This window comes from Mustela erminea, chromosome 6 (assembly GCF_009829155.1).
Source record: "Mustela erminea isolate mMusErm1 chromosome 6, mMusErm1.Pri, whole genome shotgun sequence".
NCBI lineage: Eukaryota > Metazoa > Chordata > Mammalia > Carnivora > Mustelidae > Mustela > Mustela erminea.
In genome coordinates, this window is record NC_045619.1 from 67,114,072 (window position 1) to 67,137,887 (window position 23,816).

At 41.7% G+C, this 23,816-nt stretch overlaps 1 long non-coding RNA gene across 1 annotated transcript; it reads right to left on the minus strand.

Annotated features, from left to right (window-relative positions):
• Positions 1 to 3,309: 3,309 nt before the first annotated feature.
• LOC116592384 lies at positions 3,310 to 23,246 on the minus strand. Its single transcript, XR_004286474.1, has 2 exons — positions 22,777 to 23,246; positions 3,310 to 3,422 (listed from the first exon to the last, which is right to left on the minus strand). It is a non-coding gene; the product is annotated as an uncharacterized LOC116592384 (long non-coding RNA).
• Positions 23,247 to 23,816: the final 570 nt, after the last annotated feature.

The following is a 23,816-nucleotide window of genomic DNA, read 5'->3' on the forward strand; positions in this document are numbered from 1 at the left end:
GGGATAAGAACACACACCCCATAATGCTATACAACATAAATGCAAAATACAGTTTACTGGAGGAACCTTATAAGCATAGAAGAAGCCGAGAGCAGAGTTCATACCATGCCCTGAGTTATTCCTCCCAGCAAAGCATACTTAGGCTGAGACTAAGCAGATCTATTCCCAAGAAGAACTGCTATACAATATGGTGCATACTTACAGGGAAAGATAACTGTGTAATGATGACAGCTTTCAAATCAAGTTTTTAGGAAGGGGAGCTGTCTCTTATCTCTAAAGGAAGGATAATAATAATACCTATCTTATAAAGCTATTAGGAAGATTAAGATAATCAATACATATAAAGCATGCAGAATGCTCTTAAACACAAGGAAGCATTTCTAAAAAAAATTTTATTAAAAAGCATGCATCGAGTGTCAACTATAAATCAAATCCTGTTTTAGGTGCTGAAAACACAATGGTGAACTTGGAGCTTCTTTTCTAGTGGGTATGGCAGATGATAAATCAATAAACCACCAATGTAAAATACAATGGCATCTAATAACAAGTACTCTAAAGAAAATAAAGTTATGAAAGTGTTTTTTCACATTGTGTGGCATGATATTGACAAAGATCTGAATGGAGAGAGGATACAACTCATGAGGCTATCTAGAAGGAAAGGGTATTCTAGGCAAAAGAAACAGCACATACAAAGGTCCTGAGGTGGGAATGCCCTTAGAGCGCTTCCAAGACAGCGAGAAGACTGATGTGACTTAAGAGGTGTAATGGGGAAATGGAGGGAAATGAGATCAGAGAAGTATGCAAATCACATAAGACCTTGCAGGCGTGACAAAGGCTTTGGATTTTGTTTAAGAATAGTGGTAAGCCATTGAAGAGGGTTGACCCATGAAGTGACATTATCTGACTTATGTTGTAGGTTTGTGGTGTAAGAAAGGGGACAAGAAGATTTGCTCAATGGCGATGCTCCAGATGTGAGAGGACAGCACCTAGGACTGACTGCTGGTGTCAGTAGAGGTAAGAAGTCAGATTTGAAGGGAGAAGTTACACGGCCTAAGTCTTGTTGGCAGGGCTGACACAAGGTTTGAGAGAGAGGAGTCACTCAAGCGTTGGTTCTGAGCAACGTGGAAGATAGGTTGTCACCATTCATTGAGATGAGCATCATTCAGGAAGGAGCCATTGGGATAAGGGTGAGGGCACACATGGTCTTGAACATGTTAATTTAAAAATACGAAGTAGACACTCCAATTCAGTTGGCAGTAGCACTGAGATTTTATAGAACTTTAATCAAAACTGCAGCAAGTGTTTCTGAAACAGGTTTGTGGGCCTGTAAGGGAGAGGAGAAGGACAGACCAATGTTAGCCATTCTGCAGAAGGGAAGCATTGAAAGAAAAATGGGGGCACCACGTGTGGAATGTGTGGAATGTTCTGGAATGGTGTAGAGGATGGCACCAGCAAGGTAACAGTGGCAGCGTTTGGGGAGATAGAGGAAGGGGAGATCTCAGTGGGGTCCGAATAACTCCTGCATCTCACTGTTTTATCCTTGTCTGTAGGTTCTGAGGTCCAGAGTGTGAGGCAAAGATAAATCACTTCATATTTCTAAGCCTCTGGTTTTTCTCTGTAAAGTAAGGTGGATAGACCAATAATACCAATAAGAACTAATAATTATCAAATATTTTTCTGTATGCTAGGCACCACATGAATCACTTGACAAGCATTGTCTCATTTACCCTTCACAACAACTCTGGCAGATAGATGTCATTTTACAGATGACGTCACTGAGATTTAGAGAGGTCAAGGAACTATCCTGGGATCCCATAGCTTGTGAGTGGTTGAGGAACAGAAACCAGGATCAAAATCCAGACTGTGTGACCTTAGATCCTGCTAGACTGTTCTACTTCCAGCTCTCATGCCCTATTACTGTAAGAGAAAAATGCCACCTCCTGTATGTGTTAAGATAGTACAAAGCCCTCTTGAGAAGCACCAGTGTGTTGAATTTAGGGCACCTGATAATGTAGCAGCTGGCCAGCATCTAGTGGTACGGTAGGCTGGATGCTGGCCCCTGCCCTCCAGCTCCCCACTCCCCGCTCCCATGGACATTAGGATGTCCATGACCTGATGTCTGGAACCTGTGACCATTATAGTAGATAGCAAAAGGGATTTTGCTGATGTGATTAAGTTGGGCATCTTGAGATGGGAAGATGGTCCTGGATTATCCAAGTGGGCCCAAGGCAATGACCAAGATTCTTCTAAGAGAGAAAGTAATGAGAAGATGGAAGTAGAGAGAGTGAGATTTGAACATGCTATGCTGCTGGCTTTGAAAATGAAAGAAAAGTCCACGGAGCAAGAATGCAAGAAATACAGTGTTAGAAGCTAGAAAAAGCAAGGAAACAGATTCTCCCCTACAGCCTTCAGAAGGAAGCAGCCCCCTGCAAACAACATGACTTAGCCCAATAAAGGCAATGCTGGAATTTCTCACCTTCAGAACTGTAAGAGAAAAAAATCTCTCTCTCTCTCTTTAAATATTTATTTCTTTATTTGAGAAAGAGAGAGAGAGAGAGAGCATGGGGGGAAGGGACAGAGGGAGAAGACAGAGAGGGAGAGAGAGTCACAAACAGATTCCACATTGAGGGTGGGGCCTGACCTGGGACTTGATCTCACGACCTTGAGATCACAACCTGAGCTGAAAATAAGAGTTGGACACCTAACCGACTGTGCCACTCGGGTGTCCTGTCTCATTTTTAAGCTGTCAAATTTGTGGTCATTTGTTACAGCAGCAGTAGGACGTGACTACAAACAGGATGGTGTGGCAGGAGTGGCCACAACTGGGCGAGGATCTGGGGACGTCTAGAAATGATGAGGTGGTGAAAACCCCGGACATCCTCAGGGGTAGGATCATCTGTGAGAAAAAGCTAAGACGTGACCACAGGCTGAGGTTGGCTGTACTTTCTAACATAGTTCCTAGAAGACCGTGCTTCCCGAAGGTCAGGACCTGACCCCTTACTATTAAAAGGCAGGTTGAATCAAAGCGACTTCCACTGCTTTGAGTTGGCATTCTTCAAGGGTGAGGACAGCCACATTTCTGCCAAAGGAGATGGGGTCCCAGGCACATTGCAGGTGAAGGAATGGCAGCCAGCACTGTGCCCAGTGCCTAATGGCACTCCAACAAAATTCATCTCTTATTTCCTCCTAGATGGTGTGACTCGGAAACAAGAAACATCCACCTGTCCACCCACATACATCCATATCTCAGAATGGAGACAAACACTTTCTCATTCTAGATTTCTAAATAAAATAAAGCCGTGCACAAAAAATTTCTCCCCAAATTTAAAGGATTAAAGAAAGGAATCAGACATAGGGTGTGGCTCTGATTCTAAGGAAAGTCACGCCATTTTTGCAGACATCCACACTCATGAACAGTCCACCTGCAAAAGGAAAAAATGTCAGCATTAGCGGGGCGCCTGGGTGGCTCAGTGGGTTAAGCCGCTGCCTTCGGCTCAGGTCATGGTCTCAGGGTCCTGGGATCGAGTCCCACATCTGGCTCTCTGCTCGGCAGGGAGCCTGCTTCCTCCTCTCTCTCTCTCTGCCTGCCTCTCTGCCTACTTGTGATCTCTCTCTGTCAAATAAATAAATAAAATCTTTAAAAAAAAAAAATGTCAGCATTAGCAATAACAAGTTACCACTGTACCTGATTTATCACCAGCTCTGGGGCAAATGCAAACATATGCCATAATAATTCAGTTTTAGTCACCCATTGCATAACTAGTTGAAATACCAGTACTCTACCATTTTTTTAAAAAGATATATTTCTTTCTTTTAGAGAAAAAGAGAACACAAGAGGGAGGGGTGGGGAGAGGGAGAGAATCTCAGGCAGACTCCGCACTGAGCGTGGAGCTCAATGCTGCGCCGGATCTTGTGACCCTGAGATCACAACCTGAGCTGAAACCAAGAGCCCCTGGCTTCACCAACTGTGTCACCCAGGTGCCCCAGTACCCTACCATTTTCTAACAGGACAATCTAAATTTCCAAGAGTCATTCCTTGTAAAGGCTGCTGGCCAAAAAACAAACAAACAAAACAAAACAAAAACTGGGAATAGTGCTTGATTTCTTCCCAAGGAAAACAGTTTTCACAGAACAACATTGTTATCGTTTCAGATCTCTGAGGGTTTTTAGAGAGCTTCAATAACCTTTGAGTGACATTGAGTCAGAATGTAATGGGTTTGGGCTCATAGTCAAGAGAATTTACAAATCAAACAGCAGATACAATGTCATATTTATTATTAAATTATTCTGATTGTTAAAAATACTGCCTAGTCATCTTAGAAAATTTAATAATGTAGAAAAATGAACAAGAAAAAAATATAAATTACCCGTAAGAGAACTACCTGGATATAGAACTATTAGCATCTTAATAGTTTTATTTTTATTTTTTATAAAGATTTTATTTATCCATTTGACAGAGAGAGAGCAAACACAAGCAGCAGAGGGAGAAGGAGAAGCAGGCTCTCCACTGAACAGGGAGCCTGATGTGAGGCTTGATCCCAGGACCCTAGGACCCTGGGATTATGACCTGGGCTGAAAGCACATGTTTAATGACTGAGCCACCTAGGCACCTCCTTACTGCCTTTTTAAATGTACTTTATTTCCAGACAATTTACACACACACACACACACACACACACACACACACACACACACAAATACATGTTTTTTTAAATTCAGATAATTCTGAAAAACTACAGCCTGAATTTTTATTATATCACATTCTCCCAAACTATTAAAATATTCTTGAAAAATCTGAGTTTATTGGCTGTATCATATGGATTTACCATACTTACTAAGGATTTTACATTATTGGATATTTAGATTATTTTTTCAAGACTCAATAAAGAGTCTTGTACTTAAACGTCTGAAAACTTATAATTATTTCACTAAATATTTAGAATTAGAATTACTGGGTTAGGAGATAGTGATTTTAAAGGTTCTGACGTGGGGGTGCTTAGTTGGCTCAGTCAGTAGAGCATGTGACTCTTGATCTTGGGGCTATGAGTTTGAGCCCCATGTTGGGGGCAGAGTTTACTTAAATAAATAAATAAAGGTTCTAATACAGAAAGCTTATAACAGTTTACATTCCCACCAAACTTAAACCCATTCTGAGTATTATCTTCTTAAATTAAAAACTAAGACACAGGAACAAAGAAAAAGACTCCAATAGTTATAAAGACATACTGGACCATAAGGAATCTACCTTTCCTGAATAGACAACTGGGATTTCTGCCTAGGAATTTCTGGTAGAGTTTCACATATATAGGCAATTCTTTATTTATTTATTTATTTATTTATTTGACAGACAGAGATCACAAGTAGGCAGAGAGGCAGGCAGAGAGAGGGGAGGAAGCAGGCTCCCTGCTGAGCAGAGAGCCTGATGCAGGGCTTGATCCCAGGATTCTGGGATCATGACCTGAGCTGAAGGCAGAGGCTTTAACCCACTAAGCCACTCAGGTGCCCCTATATAGGCAATTCTTAAAAAGCAGTTTTTTCCTCTTTACTTCTTTTCTGGGGTGTGTGTGTGTGTGTGTGTGTGTGTGTGTGTGTGTATTTCCAATAAGCATCCTCAATATTTATAAACAGGAAAACAAATCCTCAGAAACATGAAGACAGGCATCTAACTTCAGCGTTCTACAGATAAAGTCTTGTTAAATTAGTATTCCGATCTCTGCACATCATTCCAAATAAAATATAATAGAGCGCAATCAGAACATTTGCCTTTTTCACGCGTCCAATGCGATCCAATGAAAGACCATTTTGTGTGTTTGTTGTTGTTTAGTTCACCAAAAGAGATTTTTAATAGAAAAAAAAGAAAGGCAAAAAGAGTCTTAGGTAGGGCAGCTTGAGCTTCTTTGCTCAAAATGGAGGAGAAAACATTCTTTTTCTATCAAAAATGCATTAAAACCCCCAAATCTTCCTTTGGCCCTCTACCCTCCCTATCTCTTCTGCCATCTCTCTCCTCCTCCACCCACCCAGACTTTTGAAAGTTGTCTACACCTGCCGGAAGTCCTCCCTTCCGCACCTCCCACTTGGTTCACAGTTACAGCGAAGCTCCATCTCAGCCATTCCACTGAAACATGGCTTACCAGAGCGATCAGTTAACTTCTATTGAGAAATCCAGTGACGGCTTTTTTGTCCTTATTTTAGTGAATCTTTCTGCTGAATGTAATGCCACGGATTACTTCTTCCTTCCTGAAATTCCCAACCCTTGACTTAGGTGACACTGTACCTTCCTGATGCTCCTTAAACCTTTCTAACTCGCTCTTCTTGGCCACCTTCCTAAGCAACTCTTCCACTTCCCACTCCGTAAGTCTTGGTGTTATCCCATTTTTGCAGCAGCTCTCTTCTCTTTTTGCTCTCTGTGTGTTCCCTGGCGGGTCTTATACACTTTCCTAGTTGTAACAGCCACCTAAATGCTAAGTCTCCCAAACACATACCTCCGCCAAAGACCTCAGACTCACAAATCTGTCTGTTCAATATTCCTTGAAACCTATCTCCGCAGACACTGCAAGTGAACAGATCCCCATCTTCCCCCCTACATGCTTCTCTACCATTCTCTGTTGGTGACACGACCTAAGGATCTAAGCTGAACACCCGAGATACTTCCTTGGTTCCCTTGCACACCCCTTCAGTGAATTATAAGCTGCAAAATGTCAAGCCATCCATGGTTGAATTCAAACATACAATCCTAGCCCAAGAAACATTAGTCTGACAAGACTAATTATTGTTAGTTTGTTATATTAGTATAGTTGGTATTGCTGTTTCATTATTTCTTCTCAAATAATGAAAAAGCAACTCAACCCCCTTTAGGGTTCTCTCAAAGAACACCAACTCAAGGGAATCAATACCCAGCCAAACTACATTTTTTCCCAGTCCATCCTTATGGACTCACTTAACAGACACTGCCTGAGGCCTCACTGCTGCTGTCCACTCCTCTCTAAAGTCACCTGCATTTCCTTGACACCATTTCTTCTTAAAAACTCATACTCCCCTTCTCTCTCTCATTTTTGGGCATTGTGTAGATTTACCACATTGCTCTGGCTGTCATGGCCTTATTTCTGCTTTGTCCCTTATCTAGATTCTAAACACAACTAAGCCCGAGGTCTGACCTGGGAAGAAGGGTAGAGGGGGGAAGATCATTTAATTTATAATACAATATCCTTTCCTTTTGTGCATTTCACATAATCAAACATTCTACATATCATGACAGTATCTATCCTAAATATCTCTTTAATCTGTCCTTTCCTTTCCAAACAATGATCCTTTGTCTGGGCTCATTTTCTCATCTCTTATCTGGACCACTCCATAAGCCTCCAGCTTTTCCTCCCTGCCTCTACCATTATTCCCTTCAAATCCACTCTCCATTAGCTTCCCAGTGCTCTAATTCAACAACCTAACTTTGTGTTCCTCCACTCCACCACACACACTCCCCCCGCACACACACACACCATTTGGTTACCAACTCACCAGCCATGGGAATGAACTACCTTGAAAGTGGGTCCCCCATCCTCCAGTAGCAGCTGAGCCACCCAGATGATGTCAGATGAAACAGAGATGAGCTGTGCCTAGCAAGTTCTGACCAAATCACACAATCCTAAACAAAGAAATGAAAGTAATCACTCTCAGCCGCAAAGTTTTAGGATGGTTTGTTAATCAGCATTAGGTAACAAACGAGGTAGTTCTGTTGACTAAAACCAGAGTCTCTGTGACCTTTCCTCCTTTGTCAATCATACTGCTTTCTTTCACTCAACTTTGTACACCTTGATTTTCCCTTGTTCAATTTTTTATAATATAGCTAAGTGATTAGTTAGAATGATTTCTCATTATTAAATGCTGTGGGAAAATGCATATATTTGACGTACGTTATTTCCCACTTTTCAGCAACACAATAATCATTTTTCACTAGAAGATACACTTTTTCAAAAGTCTTACCCAAAAACATATCATGATGACTTTTGGTGCAACAAGCAGGAATTTATCAGAGAGAAATATAAAGGCATGCGAGAGCTTATATGTCAGATATGTATCTTATATGTATCTTATTCAGGACTGGTGGATACTGGCTGTGTTTTCTGAGTGAACAGACTTTATGAAAAGTAATCTGCCTAATGCACCCAGTCATGTCAACCAGGAGTGCCAACCATCCCGCTTCTGACTTTTTCAAGCACTCCGGCATACAGACTCTAACACGCTATAAGACCTGAGTAGGATCAAAACTTCCTTCCATTCAGAATTGCTTTGAAAATTCTGACCTGCAAAAGAAGAAGAAATAATCCTGGACAAAAGTTAGTAAATTCAATATCACATCAGATCTGAATGTCAAGAATTAATTGTAATTATTTTCCTATATTTACTACATCATTCAAGAGCTTTGCATGCTACATTAGAGAACAATAAGCTTTGAACTAAACATCTTCTTGTCTTAAAGCCAAGACAAGTTTGGATGTCTGCTGGTCTACTCTTCCCTTTCAGGAGGAATGAGATTCTTCATAATCAGCCCTATTCCTATGTCTGCAGTGAGCAATCTTTCCTAGTCTTCCTTTCCTAGCCCTATGACCATCAACACTCCCCACTCCGATTATTATTACCTCCTTCTAGGAGAGATGTAGAGTCTCTCCCTTTTGAGTGAACATCTCCACTCTAAGTTACGTGTTTGGCAACATTACTCATACAGTCAGTCAGTACTTTTTTTTGAATGTTTGCTATGTTTTGGGCATCGTTCTGGGAATTTTAGTTTTAGCCAGGAACCAAAGAGATAAGGTCTGCTCTCATGGACCTTAAATTTTAGGGGTGGGGGGGGTGATTCTGTCACTTGAAAAAATGAGTGAACAAGATAATTTCAGGTATTGCTACAAAGAACACATAACCCAGTAATGTGCTAGAGAGGCTGGGCAGCCACTTCTGGTGTGATGCCAAGAGAAGCCTCCTAGAGTAGGGAGTCTACAAAGATGAGCCACCCCTCTTGCTCTGGGCTTGGTCTGACAAGCTCTGTAATATGCTAACAGCCTTCTTCAGTGGCAGTAAGAATAGGAAATAATCTGAGGGGGATTCTTTTGATGTGAATTGGGTTTTTTCTTTTTTTTTTTTTTTCTCTCGTTTCCTCTGATTGGAGCCAGCAGAGATGTCAGAGCCCTGGGTTTCAGAAAACGGGCACAGCAGATTAGTTGCCTCAGGCGGCCATAACAAATCACTACACACCTGGTGGCTTGAAACAACAGAAACGTATTCTGTTGCAGTTCTGGAGGCTCCAAGTCCAAGATCAAGCTGCTGGTAGCCACGTTCCCTCTGAAGGCTCTAGGGAAACGTACTTCTTGCCTCCTCACAGCTTCTGGTGGTCTGCTAGCAATCCTTGATGTTGCTTGTTTTGTGAGAGCACAACTTTTATCTCTTCACATGATTTTCCTTCCTGTATCTCCTCTCAGTCTCTGTGTGCAAATTTCCGTCTTTATATAAAGACACTAGTCATTGGATTTAGGACCTACCTTAATCCAGTGTGACCCCACTATAACTTGATTATATCTGCAAAACCCCCTTCCAGATAATGTCACCTTCAAACATTCTGGGTAGACAGGAATTTGCAGGGGAACACTATTCAACCCACAAGAGACAGAACAAACTAGAACTCTAATTAGTGGGAGGAAATACATCCCAGCAACTTGATGGGGCTGAAGAGTGGGGACCTCTTGAGAGGCATGGCCTGTGGAATCTAGAAGCAATATTGTTTACCATACGATTTTTAGTTTGTGCCCAGTGTTATCAATCCCTTATGTTTTCCTTAAGAGTTAAGTTAAATTTGTTAAGCCGCTAAACGCTCCTAGGAAGGGCTTCAGAAAACGGGTCCCTCATTAAGCAAAAAGAGTGAAGAGATCACGGCAGCCCAGCGAAGCGATTGTTACACAGCCAAGATTAATCGGCAGTCTCCATCTGAGATGACAATAAAAACCAGGACCAGCTGGCTGTCCCCAGAAATACTTGGAGACAGAATCTTTAATGATGCAGCCTTCATTCACTCACCCGACAACATTCATCCAACACCTGCCATGTGCCAAGTACCATATTCATATTAGTGATAAAAGGCTGAGCAACAGGAGACTGGCCTCTGTTCTTGAGAATTCCACTGGCATCAAGGAGGATGAGAATTTGAAGAATGTCATTTGGATATAAAGGAAACTGTGACCCCATAATGCTGAGTTGACGACACACAACTTGCATTGATTATAAAGTGATTGATAGTACACCAAATGTTTGTTGACTGCCTCCCACATGCCAGGCTCTGTGCCAGATGCTGGCATTCAGAAGCAACATTCTTCTTGCTCCCCTCCCATAGTTTCCCCTTCACTGTTCCATGGAATCATTAGACAAAACAAATCTACAAGATATTGTTGTCCACTGATGACCTCCCCAAAATAATTTCTTTGATTGACGTGCTTCATTCAGAAATAGCCCCATTATAGTATCACATTTCATATGCTAACTTACTCATTCCAACCTGAAAAACACCCAGGTGAATCCCTCAATGTAAGGCCTTTTCCTTTACTCCTGCTGAAAACCCTATACCACTGCATAAAAGCACATAGCACAGTTTGTTGAATAATGTAGACATTCATTCATTCATTCATTCCCATTTATTGAGCAACTACCATATACCAGGCAGTAGGATAGACATTAATTGTTAATTTCCTCTTCTTTCCTAAATAAAGATTGCACATTTGTTTGCTGGTCTTAGGAATAAGTTTCATATAAAAGAGATAAAATTCTGAAAAATGATCTCATTATAATTTAACCAAAGAAAGAATCACTATAGTTCAGAAAAGTTACGACTCTTTGAGATCTTATAAGATCCCATCTCCAGCTTTTCTTTAATTTTGAATTTCCCCATGGACATAGTCCTGTCTTCTTTCCTTTTTGCCTTCTCCTTGTATCTCCCATTGAAGACAGCCACTCATTATTAAGTTTGGTCAACATGCATCATTTGCAATATTATCTCTGAATAAAAGCTAGGTGAGTAATTTGCATCTATGTTATAAAAGAAATGAATGTCTAAGCCATCACTTGTGAACACACCTGATACGACTTGGTTCACTTTTCCTTTGCAGCTATGGACACCACGATATTTTGAAGCCAGCATTGTGTGGCAAGAGTCCATGGGTTTGGGATCAGGTCTGGCTTTGTGTCCCTACTCATCTGTTTTCTGCCTGGGTGAACCTAGGCAATTTACTTGAGCTTTTTTTTTTTTTTTTTCCCCTGCTGAAAACAACAGCTACATTTTGGGGCTACAGCGAGAACTGGAAACAATCAATGAAAACTGTCTGGCACTTAACTCTTTGATGCCCTTACTACGATTAGTCTAGTCACGCCCCATAATCTATATAATCTCTTGGGTCTACTTATGGTTGCTTCTGACATTTCCACTTTCACCTGTTAGATATCAGCTACGAGGGGGGCCTGGGTGGCTCAGTGGGTTAAGGCCTCTGCCTTCAGCTCAGGTCATGATCTCAGGGTCCTGGGATCGAGTCCCACATCAGGCTCTCTGCTCAGCAGGGAGCCTGCTTCTCCGTCTCTCTCTGCCTTCCTCTCTGCCTAATTATGATCACTGTCTGTCAAATAAATAAATAAATAAATCTTTTAAAAAAAAAAAGATATCAGCTATGGTTGGATTTGTAAATGTAACCTAGCATCTTCCAAATGCAAAGGGGAAGAACACCGAGTCGAGATGGCATGGCACAAAAGTGAGTGTGCTCAAACTCGAGCTGTGAGATCTGAAACAGACTAACGACCATGGGCTGCTGGTGAGGTCATAAGCCTAAAATAATTTGGCAGAGCTAACCCAGACTAGCACAAACAGACTTCTGAATTGGCACATAGCACAAAAGGTAGTTCTCCTTATGCCCAAATATAGATGTTGACTCACACAGTCTGGGTGAGACAGCTGAGGAACAAAGTGATATCATCCGAGGAGGCAGGATGACATCATTCTGCAAATGTTTTTCGTCTGTCTGGTTTTTGGCATTAGACGTTTTTGACTCTTATTTCTCATGATTTCCGTCAGTCGCTCTTAAAGACTACCGTCCTTGAGGGAGGCAACATCAGCTCCTATCTTTAAATTTCCTGTACGTTATAAATATTTTTCCATGTCTGACACGGTATCTGGTTTCCCCTTCGTTTATTCTACTGAAACTGGTCTCAAAAGGGCCACTAAAAATAGGCTCGTTGCCCAATCCACTAGATTCCTTTTTGTTTCCTCCCCTCTGGAACTGTGCACGGCAGGGGACACAGCTGATCAACTCCTCTTTCTTGCCCTACTCTTTCTTTGCTTCCTTATGCTTGTCTTGGGATTCTCTTTCTTCTGAAGATCACTTCTTATGAGCCTACTTCACTTGTCTCTCTTCCATATCTCCCCTGAGATGCTCTCCCAAGCGAACATTCTGGCCTTTTCTCTGCCCACAAGCACCCCAGGCACATGCATCTCCCAGCTTCCCCATTCTAGGTGAGCACATTTGCAACAACCTTTGCCAAACCAAACCTGTTCAGGTCACTGCCCCAACTAAGAATCCTCAAATCTTTGATTTTTGCCATTGCCTTTAGGATAAAGCCCATGCACCCTAGGAGGACAGCCAAGCCATTCCTAACCTGGTCTTAGGGATCTTCTGAGCTTTGCCTCCCACCATGATGTTCCTCTGCCCTTGCTCAGGCGCTTTCTGTATCTCTGTACTTTCCACCTCCAAAAGTCTTTTTTTTTTTTTTAAGATTTTATTTATTTATTTGACAGAGAGAAATCACAAGTAGATGGAGAGGCAGGCAGAGAGAGAGAGAGGGAAGAGGGCTCCCCGCTGAGCAGAGAGCCCGATGCGGGACTCGATCCCAGGACCCTGAGATCACGACCTGAGCCGAAGGCAGCGGCTTAACCCACTGAGCCACCCAGGCGCCCCATCCACCTCCAAAAGTCTTAACAGTTCCTCTGAGATCCAGTTCAAGAGTCATTTCCTTAACCCCTTCCTCCCTGTTGCCCCGGTAGCATTAGTGGCCCCCTCCCAGTTCCCACGACAGTTCTTGCCAACTGCTAATGTAGCACTTACCACATTCTCTAACTGTCTGCTCTGCCCTCATCTGTCTGTTCCCTTAGATGGTGACTTCTGGAGAACAGTGACATCACCCTCTGTGGCTGAGTAGTCACACCACCAGCACTGCGCCTTGCAGATAATTACATCCTCAATACAAGTAGTTCTCCATTTCCACGGAACCTGTTTTTCAAAGATCAGTCTTCTAATCAGGTCCAGTTATTTTATTACTTAAAATGGGAGAGACAGAGAGAGAGAGAGAGAATAGCTCTGCCATGAATAAAATGTATTCTAGGCCATATTTAGGTTTTCATGGCGGAACTCTTTTTCACTCTCTCTATATAATTAAACTGTGGCCAAAAGAAAGCTGTTCCACGGTTTCTTATGCATGACCAACTTCCAGGTCAGCTAGATTCCAGTGTATAATCACCAGAAAGAACCAGGATGTCTAATCTACCCTTTGCAAATAAAAGGGCCTACTCAATCGTATAAACTCTTCTAAGACAAGAGGGTATCATTTAGTACATTTCTTCCCCCAAGGAGATGAAATAAGGCCTGGATGTGTATTATAGCAGATACACATAAGCTCTAATTTTGTTTTGCAAAATAAATGGTTACTTAAAACTAAGCCTGGATCAACTCAAATACATCGCATAGCTAACCCAGACAGAAATAAAGCTCATGATGCTGATCGAGAAGAGCACTTTCTTTCACCTGCTCTACTCAGTCAAGATCTACTTCAGCAACGATCTTTGTGTAGGATTAGCTAGTGGAGTTCTTCGGCTCAGGGTTTCATAAGAGCAATAGCCAAATCTCTTGTGAGTGACCGAATTTCCACTGTTCGAGGGCACGTACAATTTACAATATGTATCTTCATAAAAATGAATGATCTGTATGGAGACCTGGCATATATATCATGTGGGGATTATTTCATTTCCTCAAAATAGCCCTCTGAAGTTGAAACTATTATTATCTCTATTTTATAGATGAGGAAACTGAAGGTCAAAAAGTCAGGTCACTTCCTTATGTTGCAGAGCCCTTCAGCAGTGACCTGGGAGTTAGGAACAGAGTCCGACTCCAGTGAACTTAGGGGACAGACAGATATTTTTGGTATTGGTTGCTCGCACCTGCTCATGAAGAGATCGATGACAGCCCGTAAGCAACATGGTTAAGGAAATGTGGCCAGCCAGGTTTGAATCTTTATGTACTTTCTTCCAGCCCCATCTCAAGGACTGAGACTCCATCACTTCTAGGTACAGAAGACTTTTATCTCTGATGAAAAGAGAGTGGGCAATGTAGAGATGCCAGGGGGAGTTAAATTGTATGAATGCAGTTTCTAGCTCAAACTTCAGCTTGTAATGACATGCAGATAAGTGGAGACCCTGCTCAAATCCCTTAGGTCTAAGCACACCCTATTAGAAAGACTTCTGCCTTTTCCTGGATCTATCCTCCACCTCCCAGAGAAGCTTTGTAGCATGGAGCCCAGGGGACTCTGGAACAGGATATCAACCACTACCATGCAATCACTTCATTCATATGGACATTTCTTTTGTAAACTGACCCTTCTCTGTCACTCATTCCAGTGTCCACTGGAAAAATGCTCCCTTATTGCTTTTGAAGTAGGAGAGCCAACATACTAAGGTTTATCCAACCTATTCCATTTTCAGCAGAATTCTTGAAAACAGCGCTGTGTCCTTCTACTCCCAAGATAAGCTATCTGCAAATATTTCTTCTTAATCTCCTGTTATTATGTTCCTGGCATGATCAGTTTTTTCCTGAAGAAGATGGCTTCCTACATTGTATCTCCAGGAATAAATGTTACCTTCTCTCAAACAAATCACCTTGAGGCTATCATTTAAAGTTGAATTTAATAATTACTCAGTGCAGAAATTAATGTATTCTATTAGCTGAAATTGAATTTTTTTTAATCTTAACAATGATGATATGGCAAGACACAAAACACATACCATATGCTGAGGATGTGGGAAAACAGACATTCTCATATATTGCTGGTAGAAGTATCCATTGATGAAACTTTTCACAGACAGCAATTTGGCAATATCTATTGAAATTACAAGTGCATTTACAGATGATTCATAGGTGATTCACAGCAGCATTGTTTCATAACAGCAAAAGATCATAGTCTATCCATCAATGCAAGTTTACAATGCAAACTTTAAAAAGACTGAGAAAGCCCCATCAGTGATAGGGAATGGTATTTAAACCACCTGTGTGACTGTGTGTGTGAGAGTACGCATGTATGTGAGCTGCAGTGTGCTGATTCATGTTCAACCTTACTCAGTTCCCTTAGTTCAACACAATTAATTCCCTAAGTGTGGCTCCATGAGTGTTGGTTGACAAGTAAGAGGAAAGTCAAACAATGAAAATATAGTCTGGAGGGGCGCCTGGGTAGCTTAGTTGGTAAGCAACTGCCTTTAGCTCAGGTCAGGATCCTGGAGTCCTAGGATTGAGCCCCGTATTGGGCTCCCTGCTCAGTGGGGAGCCTGCTTTTCCTTCTCCCCCGAGCTCATGCTGTCTCTCACTCTCTCTCTCATAAATAAATGAATAAAATCTTTTAAAAAAAGAAAAGAAAGTATATTCTGGAGCGTCATTTGTTCATCAATGAAGTGAGTGACTTCTTTGCCAAATTGGATAATAATTTCAAAAACTGGAAGACTATTTCCTCAATTTTTGTTACTTTCATGAGGACAGACTTAGGTTTAATTTGTATTAACATTTTGCCATCCTTTTCTTAATTCTAGACAATCATCAAAACAAAAATGATTTGTATCATTAACTGATTTCTATGGGGGAAATACTGCCCCCATGGCCAACTTCAACCAAGCAATGTGACATCATTGAATACACAATGGGAAGAGATGAACATACCTACAGGAACAACATTATATAGTGTTTCCATCATATAGATGTAGTAGATGCAAATAAACTCATGACACACATATAATAGTGTTAGGAAATAAAATAATCAGGAAGTGATTTTTAAAAGATTTTATTTATTTATTTGTCATAGAGAGAAGTGAGAGCAAGCACAGGCAGACAGAGTGGCAGGCAGAGGCAGAGGGAGAAGCAGGCTCCCTTCCAAGCAAGGAGCCCGATGTGGGACTCCATCCCAGGATGCTGTATCATGACCTGAGCCGAAGGCAGCCGCCCAACCAACTGAGCCATCCAGGCGTCCCAGGAAGTGATTTTTAGCATTTGTTACCTTCTTAACTTAATTGAAAGTTTACTTATTTTTTCATAGCTGTTGTATTTAGTAACCAGCTCACAAAATTCCTGAAAAATGTAACAGCTGGCTCTTGTTTACTTATGACATGGTACCATACTAATTATGTGTATAAATGTGTACAGTTAGACTGTCCCACCAGGAAGGAAAACACATTTGGATGAAAATCTGAAGAAAGTTCAAATGTAGGGTCTTTAAAAAATGTTAAGAGCGAGGTTAAGGAAACACAAAGAGATGCTGAGAAATCTGTGAATATATCAAAAGATGTTGAATTTAAAGTTCAAGTGGATGAAGTGCATGGTGTGTAAATTATATCTCAATAAAGCTGTTTTTCAAAAAGGGGAGATACTGAGGCTCCCAGGGACTAGAAGTGGCAGGAAGCCATTACCACGAGAAGAGAATGGTTTAACCAGAGCACTATGAGAAATAAGGACCAGCAAGAGCTATAGTTATAGAAGGACTCAGTCATCACCTCAACTGTAGCTCAAAAACAGAGGAAATTGGGGATGAGAAGTTTGGGATAGCCCAAACTTCCAGCTTCTACTAGTGCCTCACATCGGCCAAACCCAACTGTAAGTCAGAGAGGACTAGGGAAGATGGCTGATGAATTCATAGGGGTCAACTCCCTAGTGCCCAGAGCAGATATCTAAAGGTTAGATAACGGATCTGAGGGCAAACAGAGAACAGCATTTATTGGCTCCCCTCAGAGACCAGCAGATAGGAATCTGCAAAACTGAAAATAGATTTACCGTTATAGTAGTGAAATTATAAGTGATCCTCCACTACTACTTTCCTAAATTTTTATTATTATGTTATAATATCTTTTTTAAAAGGAGGGCTTATAGGAAGGCTAGAGCAACAAAGCACCAAAAACAAACCAGAATTACGCCTCTAATACATATCAGCTTAATCTTTTATTACCACAGCTGCTTGAAATTAAGCTGAATTTGAAAAGTAAAACATGTTAAAAAAACAAGGTTTTAAACACACAATAAAAGTGCAAAAACATATGCCTACTTTTAAGTTCAAATGAGGTTAGCATTGTTACCTCACACGCGCGCACGCACACACACACACACACACACATTTGCTAATCAAGTATAAGTATAGTATATTTCTGGAAGAAACACAAGAAACTTGTGTTCAGGGAAGGAGAAATACAGAAAGACATAGACATTTCACTCTAACATTTGTAGCTTTTGAATTTTGAACCATGTGAATATATTACCTATTTTGAAAAAGAAGTAACATTTAAATTTAAAAAATTAAAAATCAGGGACACCTGGGTGGCTCAGTTGGTTGGATGACTGCCCGGGGTCCAGGGATCAAGTCCCATATGGGGCTCCCAGCTCCATGGGAGTCTGCTTCTCCCTCTGACCTTCTCCTTGCTCATGCTCTCTCTCACTGTCTCTCTCTCTCAAATAAATAAGTAAAATCTTTAATTAAAAATCAGGGGCGCCTGGGTGGCTCAGTGGGTTAAAGCCTCTGCCTTCAGCTCAGGTCATGATCTCAGGGTCCTGGGATCGAGCCCCATGTCGGGCTCTCTGCTCAGCGGGGGAGCCTGCTTCCCCCTCTCTCTCTGCCTGCCTCTCTGTGTACTTGTGATCTCTCTCTCTCTCTCTTTGTCAAATAAATAAATAAAATCTTTTAAAAAAAATTGAAAAGCAACCAAAAAAAACAAGTAAATCTGTGGTAGTCCACAAATCAAGGCAGGTCACAAATCACTAGATTCTCTACAATGTGTGTCATATCCGGCAGAAGCTTTAAGAGTCAGTGTAAGTATTGCCACTTTCCCTTTTTCTTACCTCATAGATCATGGAAGTATCTATCAAGATGGAACTGCTCATAGCCAGAGTCCATAATTTATAAAGAGGAGACATGTTCCCTTCCACCACCACGACACTAACATTGGACATGCAGCATGAGTGCGAAATAACCTTTGTTGCTGTAAATTGCCAAGATTATGAGGTTGTTTGTTGCCACAGCATAGACAAGTCTATCCTCACTGACATAAGATGGAACCAGACGGCTCCTGGAATTATTTCCAAATAAAATATGCAATTTTTAAAAATAGTTAGTCTCTCATATTTAAAACAATACACATGTTAAAACCCATGGAAATATTGCTGTTTTCAATGACAGTATGTATATTAATTTGTGACTATGAATACTAAGCTGACAATTGGCAATTTATATATCAAAACCTCAAAAGTGCATACTGTTAGGCCAAACAATTATGCTTCTATGAATGAATGCTCACAGAATAATAATGATGATCATGGCTAAATTTTATTGAACAGCTATTATGCACCAGGCATATTTTAAGTACTTTACATAAATTACTTTAGAATGTTCATGTAATCCTATGATGTATGACCTATTATTATTATTATTATTTTAAAGATTCTGTTTAAGGGTGCCTGGGTGGCTCAGTGGGTTAAGGCCTCTTCCTTCAGCTCAGGTCATGATCCCAGGGTACTGGGATCGAGCCCCGCATCAGGCTCTCTGCTCAGCGGGGGGCCTGCTTCCTCGTCTCTCTGCCTGCCTCTCTGCCTACTTGTGATCTCTGTCTGTCAAATAAATGAGGGAGCAAGAGATGACAACATGAGGGAGGTGGAAGGAACAGAGAGAGAGGGATTAGCAGCTCCCCATTGAGCAGGAGCCCAAGGTGGAGCTCATTCCATCCTAGGACCCTGGGATCATGATCTGAGCCAAGGGAAGACACTTAACTGACTGAGCTACCCAGTCACCCCTGACCTATTTTTTATTACAACACTTTTACACAAGGAGACTGAAGCTTGGAGAAGCTGAACAACTTGTTAAAAATTATATAACTAATAGAGTATCCAGAACTTAAATCCACCAGCCTGATCCCAGAGCCCGTGCTTTCTTTTTTTTTTTTCTTTTGAAGATTTTAGTTATTTATTTATTTAACAGACAGAGATCATAAGTAGTCAGAGAGAGAGAGAGAGAAAGAGAGATGAGGAAAGAGCCCCAATGTGGGGCTCGATCCCAGGACCCTGGGATAATGACCTGAGCTGAAGGCAGAGGCTTTAACCCACTGAGTCACCCAGGTGCCCCAAGCCCGTGCTTTCAACCATTATGATATACTGCTACTTCTCCCTTATTTTAAATTTAATTTTAAAAATTAATAAAAAATAGGGGCGCCTGGGTGACTAAGTTTGTTGGCTCAGTGGGTTAAAGTCTCTGACTTCGGCTCAGGTCATGATCCCAGGGTCCTGGGATGGAGCCCCGCATCAGGCTCTCTGCTCAGCAAGGAGCTTGCTTCCCCTTCTCTCCCTGCCTGCCTCTCTGCCTACTTGTGACCTCTATCTGTCAAATAAATTTTTTAAAAAATTAATAAAAAATAAATTTAATTCTCCGCTTTACTTCTTTGACTTACACATTTCTTAATTTCCAAATGTATGTCTTTTTCTAGTAATCTTTTTTCCAAATTCATTGAAGAATAGCAATTGACAATAGCAATTGACAAATATAGTTGTACGTATTTAAAGTGTACAAAGTGATGATTTGATAGAGATACACACTTCATAGAATGATTGCCAGGATTGAGATAATTAATTAATATTTCTATCACCCCACACCATTAATCCCCCTTTTTTTTAAAATGGTAAGAATGCTTAAGATCTACTCTTGGCAACTTTCAAGTACAGATCATCGTCAACTTGTGCTGGGGTTATGTCCTGATAAACCCACTGTGAGTTGAAAATATAACAACTCAAAACTGCATTGAATGCACCTAGCCTACTGAACATCACAGCACAGCCTCACCCACCTTAAACGTGCTCAGAACATTTAACACTGGCCTACAGTTGGGCCAATCATTTAACACAAAGCCTCTTCTATAATAAAATGTAGAATACCTCACATAATATGTTGAATACTCTACTGAAAGTGAAAAACAAAATGGTTGTACAGATGAGCAATGGTTCTAAGTTTGTTGGCTGCCACTGCCCAGCATCATAAGACAGGATCATACCTCATGCTGCCAGGGAAAAGGGGAAAGATCCAAATTCAAAATCTGAAGTATGGTTTCTACTGCCTGCCTTTGTTTTCACGCCATCATAGAGTCAAAAAATCGTATGTCTAACGACTGTAAGCTACAGATCAACAGTACACAATAGTGTATTATTAACTGTAGTCACCATGCTGTCCACTAGACCCACAGAAGTTCATCTTCTTAATACTGAAAGTCTGTCTCCTTTGACCTACATCTCCCCATTTTCCCCTGTCCCCTACCCCTGACAACCCGTTTCTATGAATTCAGGTTTTTCTTTATAGTCCACATAAAAGCGATACCATACTTATTGCTATTTCTTAAATAGCTTTAAGGATGTAAATCATAGCACTGCTTTAGAATAACAAATTGGGGAAACAAAACTAACATCCAAATGTGAGAGAGTGTTGAATCAGTTGTGACTATAGAATACCATGCCTATTCAGCCACTTCTTAAAAATCATAAATAAGAGGCACCTGCGTGGCTCAGTCAATTAAGTGTTTGCCTTCAGCTCAGGTCATGATCCCAGGTCCTGGGACAGAGTCCCACATCAGGCTCTCTGCTCAGTGAGGAGTCTGCCTCTCTCTCTCTTTCTCTCTGTCTCAAATAAATAAAATCTTTAAAAAACTAAATGAAAAAAAAAATAAAATAAAAAACTAAATGAAATAAAAAATAAAAATCATGAAGAACATGAAAAGATGTCTGCAGTATAAAAAATGAGAAAAAGTTTTTAAAAATATTGTCCCATTTTTTTAGAAAGCATATGCATAGACAACAGCCTAGAAAGCTTAGTGACAGATCTGGATAGAAAATCTTACATGAGCTTTTCTAAGTGCCTCCAGGTATTGTCTGATTTTCCACAACAGCATGATAAATACTAACATTAAAAATGTCATGCTGAGCTCGCACAGTAGATCCTGAAACAAGAGCTTGCACACAGTTACTCTAGTTAGTAAGCCACCCCAGAGAATAGGTGTGGGGATGTGGAAGAGTGAGATGGGATGGAGGGAAAGCCAAATCAAAGATTAACTGTGTCATAAAGGAGGATCACCACTGTGGGAAACTAAGACGTTTTCTCTAGAAATCTGTCTAAAGAGCCAGGTAGAGTGGACCTCACCCTGGTCTGCTTAAGAGACATCAGGCAGGAGGATGTAACCACAGCTCCCTTCCCCATTGGTCAAGGGGACTAAGTCCCTCCTATTTCCGGTCTGCACATCTGCCAGAAGGGCTAAGAAGGTTGCTGCAGGCATCGCACTGGCCACAGCTGAGGAGCCAGGGGCAGAGCGCTGGCGCTAAGCCAAAATGCTTATGGAGGTGCTGGAACAAACTGAAGTTAAAAAAAAAAAAGTTGAAATAAGAGGATGAGCACTGGGGCAAAAAAGACGGGGCCTCACATAGCATTGTATAAAGTTGAGAGATTGAAATACCAGCTTCAAGTCATGACTCTTTTCTTAAATAAAATGCAGTGAAATGGGGCGCTGGGTTGCTCAGTCAGGTAAACATCTGCCTTTGGCTCAGGTCACTATTTCAGGGTGCTGGGATCGAGTCCTGCGCCTGCATCGAGCTCCCTGCCACTATTTCAGGGTGCTGGGATCGAGTCCTGCGCCTGCATCGAGCTCCCTGCCTAGCGGGGAGTGTGCTTCTCCCTTTCCCTCTGCCCCTCCCCACTACTCCTATTCTCTCTCTCTCTCAAACAAATAAATAAAATCTTAAAAAAAAAAAAGAATGTGGTAAAACCCAAGTTTTATTTCCTTTTTCATTTAGCATAAGAGCTCTTGTAGTAGGAAAGCCTAAGTGTGAGGCATTGAAACTCTTGGTGTGGCCCCATCCAGTCTAGATACTAAATAAAAACCCATATCACATCTCAGAGGGGCATGGCAGAGATTAGAACGAACCTCAAAGATTTCAGGGATGTAGAGGCGTGGCTCCCATTAAACAACCATCCTGGCATTGACAGAAACCAGATTGTGGATGATGTGTACCACCTAGACATTGACAAGTGAAAAGCATCAGTCACAGCTCCCAGGCTGGACGTGGAGTCCTCGTGAGAGCAGACTAGCAGGGCCTCAAGCACCACCACATGGTTATCGGTCTGGTGAGTATATTCCTTTCCATATCAATCAAAAAGTAGGGTAAAAAGCAATATATACAACAGTATATATTCCCAGGCTTGTCCCAAGACTATGTAAATTCTCCCTTTTCCAGTAATAAGGAGCTGTACTTTAGGTACATTCTACAGAAATTACATTGGTCACTATTTTGAGGATACATGTTAATAAGCAAGATGCGGGATACATTCTAGGTGCCTTATAAGACATATATAATCCAGAGGGTGAGAAATTAACCCTGTGAAGATCTAAAGACATTTGAATGCAGGCCATGCAGGGATGTCCCCCAAAGTACTTCTTACCTGTAAGCAAGCAGCACACCACTTCTTAGGTCTCTTAGGTTTTGCTTGCAGAATGTTCCACACTGAGGTCCACTGCGTGAAGCCATTATAAGGTGACCTGGAAGGTTTCTAGCTTTAGTAGAGCTCACAACAGGAGAAGGCTTTGCAGCAGGTCTGGTTTTCCGTGAAAGCAGCCTTGCTGCTTGGGCCATGGGTGCCAGCAGATCCAAGGCGAGCAGGGTCACCTGTGAGGAAGAGGGGTCACGTGGGCTCTTTGACAAGTCCCAATGACAGGACCACCGCGCAGCATCTCAGCTTCTCAAAGCAACGCTCTTCCATTTGCTGCAGAGAACTATACACAGCATGGGAAGGGAAGCTCCTGGAAGGCTGCTGGGCCCAAGATAGCACGAATACCTCACTGTAGGACATCAAGGGTCCGTGTGGCCAGACATGCTCACCATGAGCTGAAGGCTCTCAGCTCCCCAACTTATATGGTGAGGGGGGCCTAGGAACAACATATGGTAAGAGAGCTGGAGGCTGCTCGAGAACATGCAGAAAGCACAAAGAAGCTACATGAAAGATGACCCAAGACCTCAGGATCACCGTGCTGTGTACAGACTGGCACCTCTTCCTTGTTACAGTGTTCCTGTGACCACCTAACAAAGGAAGAAAAATCCACGCTGGGTTCATAGATCAGCTTGGAGAAGTTTGTAGGGGTGCACAATGGACTGTTGCCCAGAACATTTTCATTCAGGGGTGGTCTTGAAAGACAGTGGTGAAAGCAAACCCTCCATACAGGCAGACCTCTACTTAAAAGAATGATTAAATTGTCTTTGTACACATTCACATATTAACTCATGAATCTGTTACTTCTATCCACAAGATTTATATAGGTAGGGCTTAAAAATAACATGTTAGGGACACCTGGGTGGCTCAGTCGGTTAAGTGTCTGCCTTCGGCTCAGATCATGATCCCAGGATCCTGGGATCAAGTCTTGCATCAGGCTGCTTTTTCAGCAGACAGTCTGCTTCTCCCTCTGCCTGCTGCTTCCCCTGCTTGTG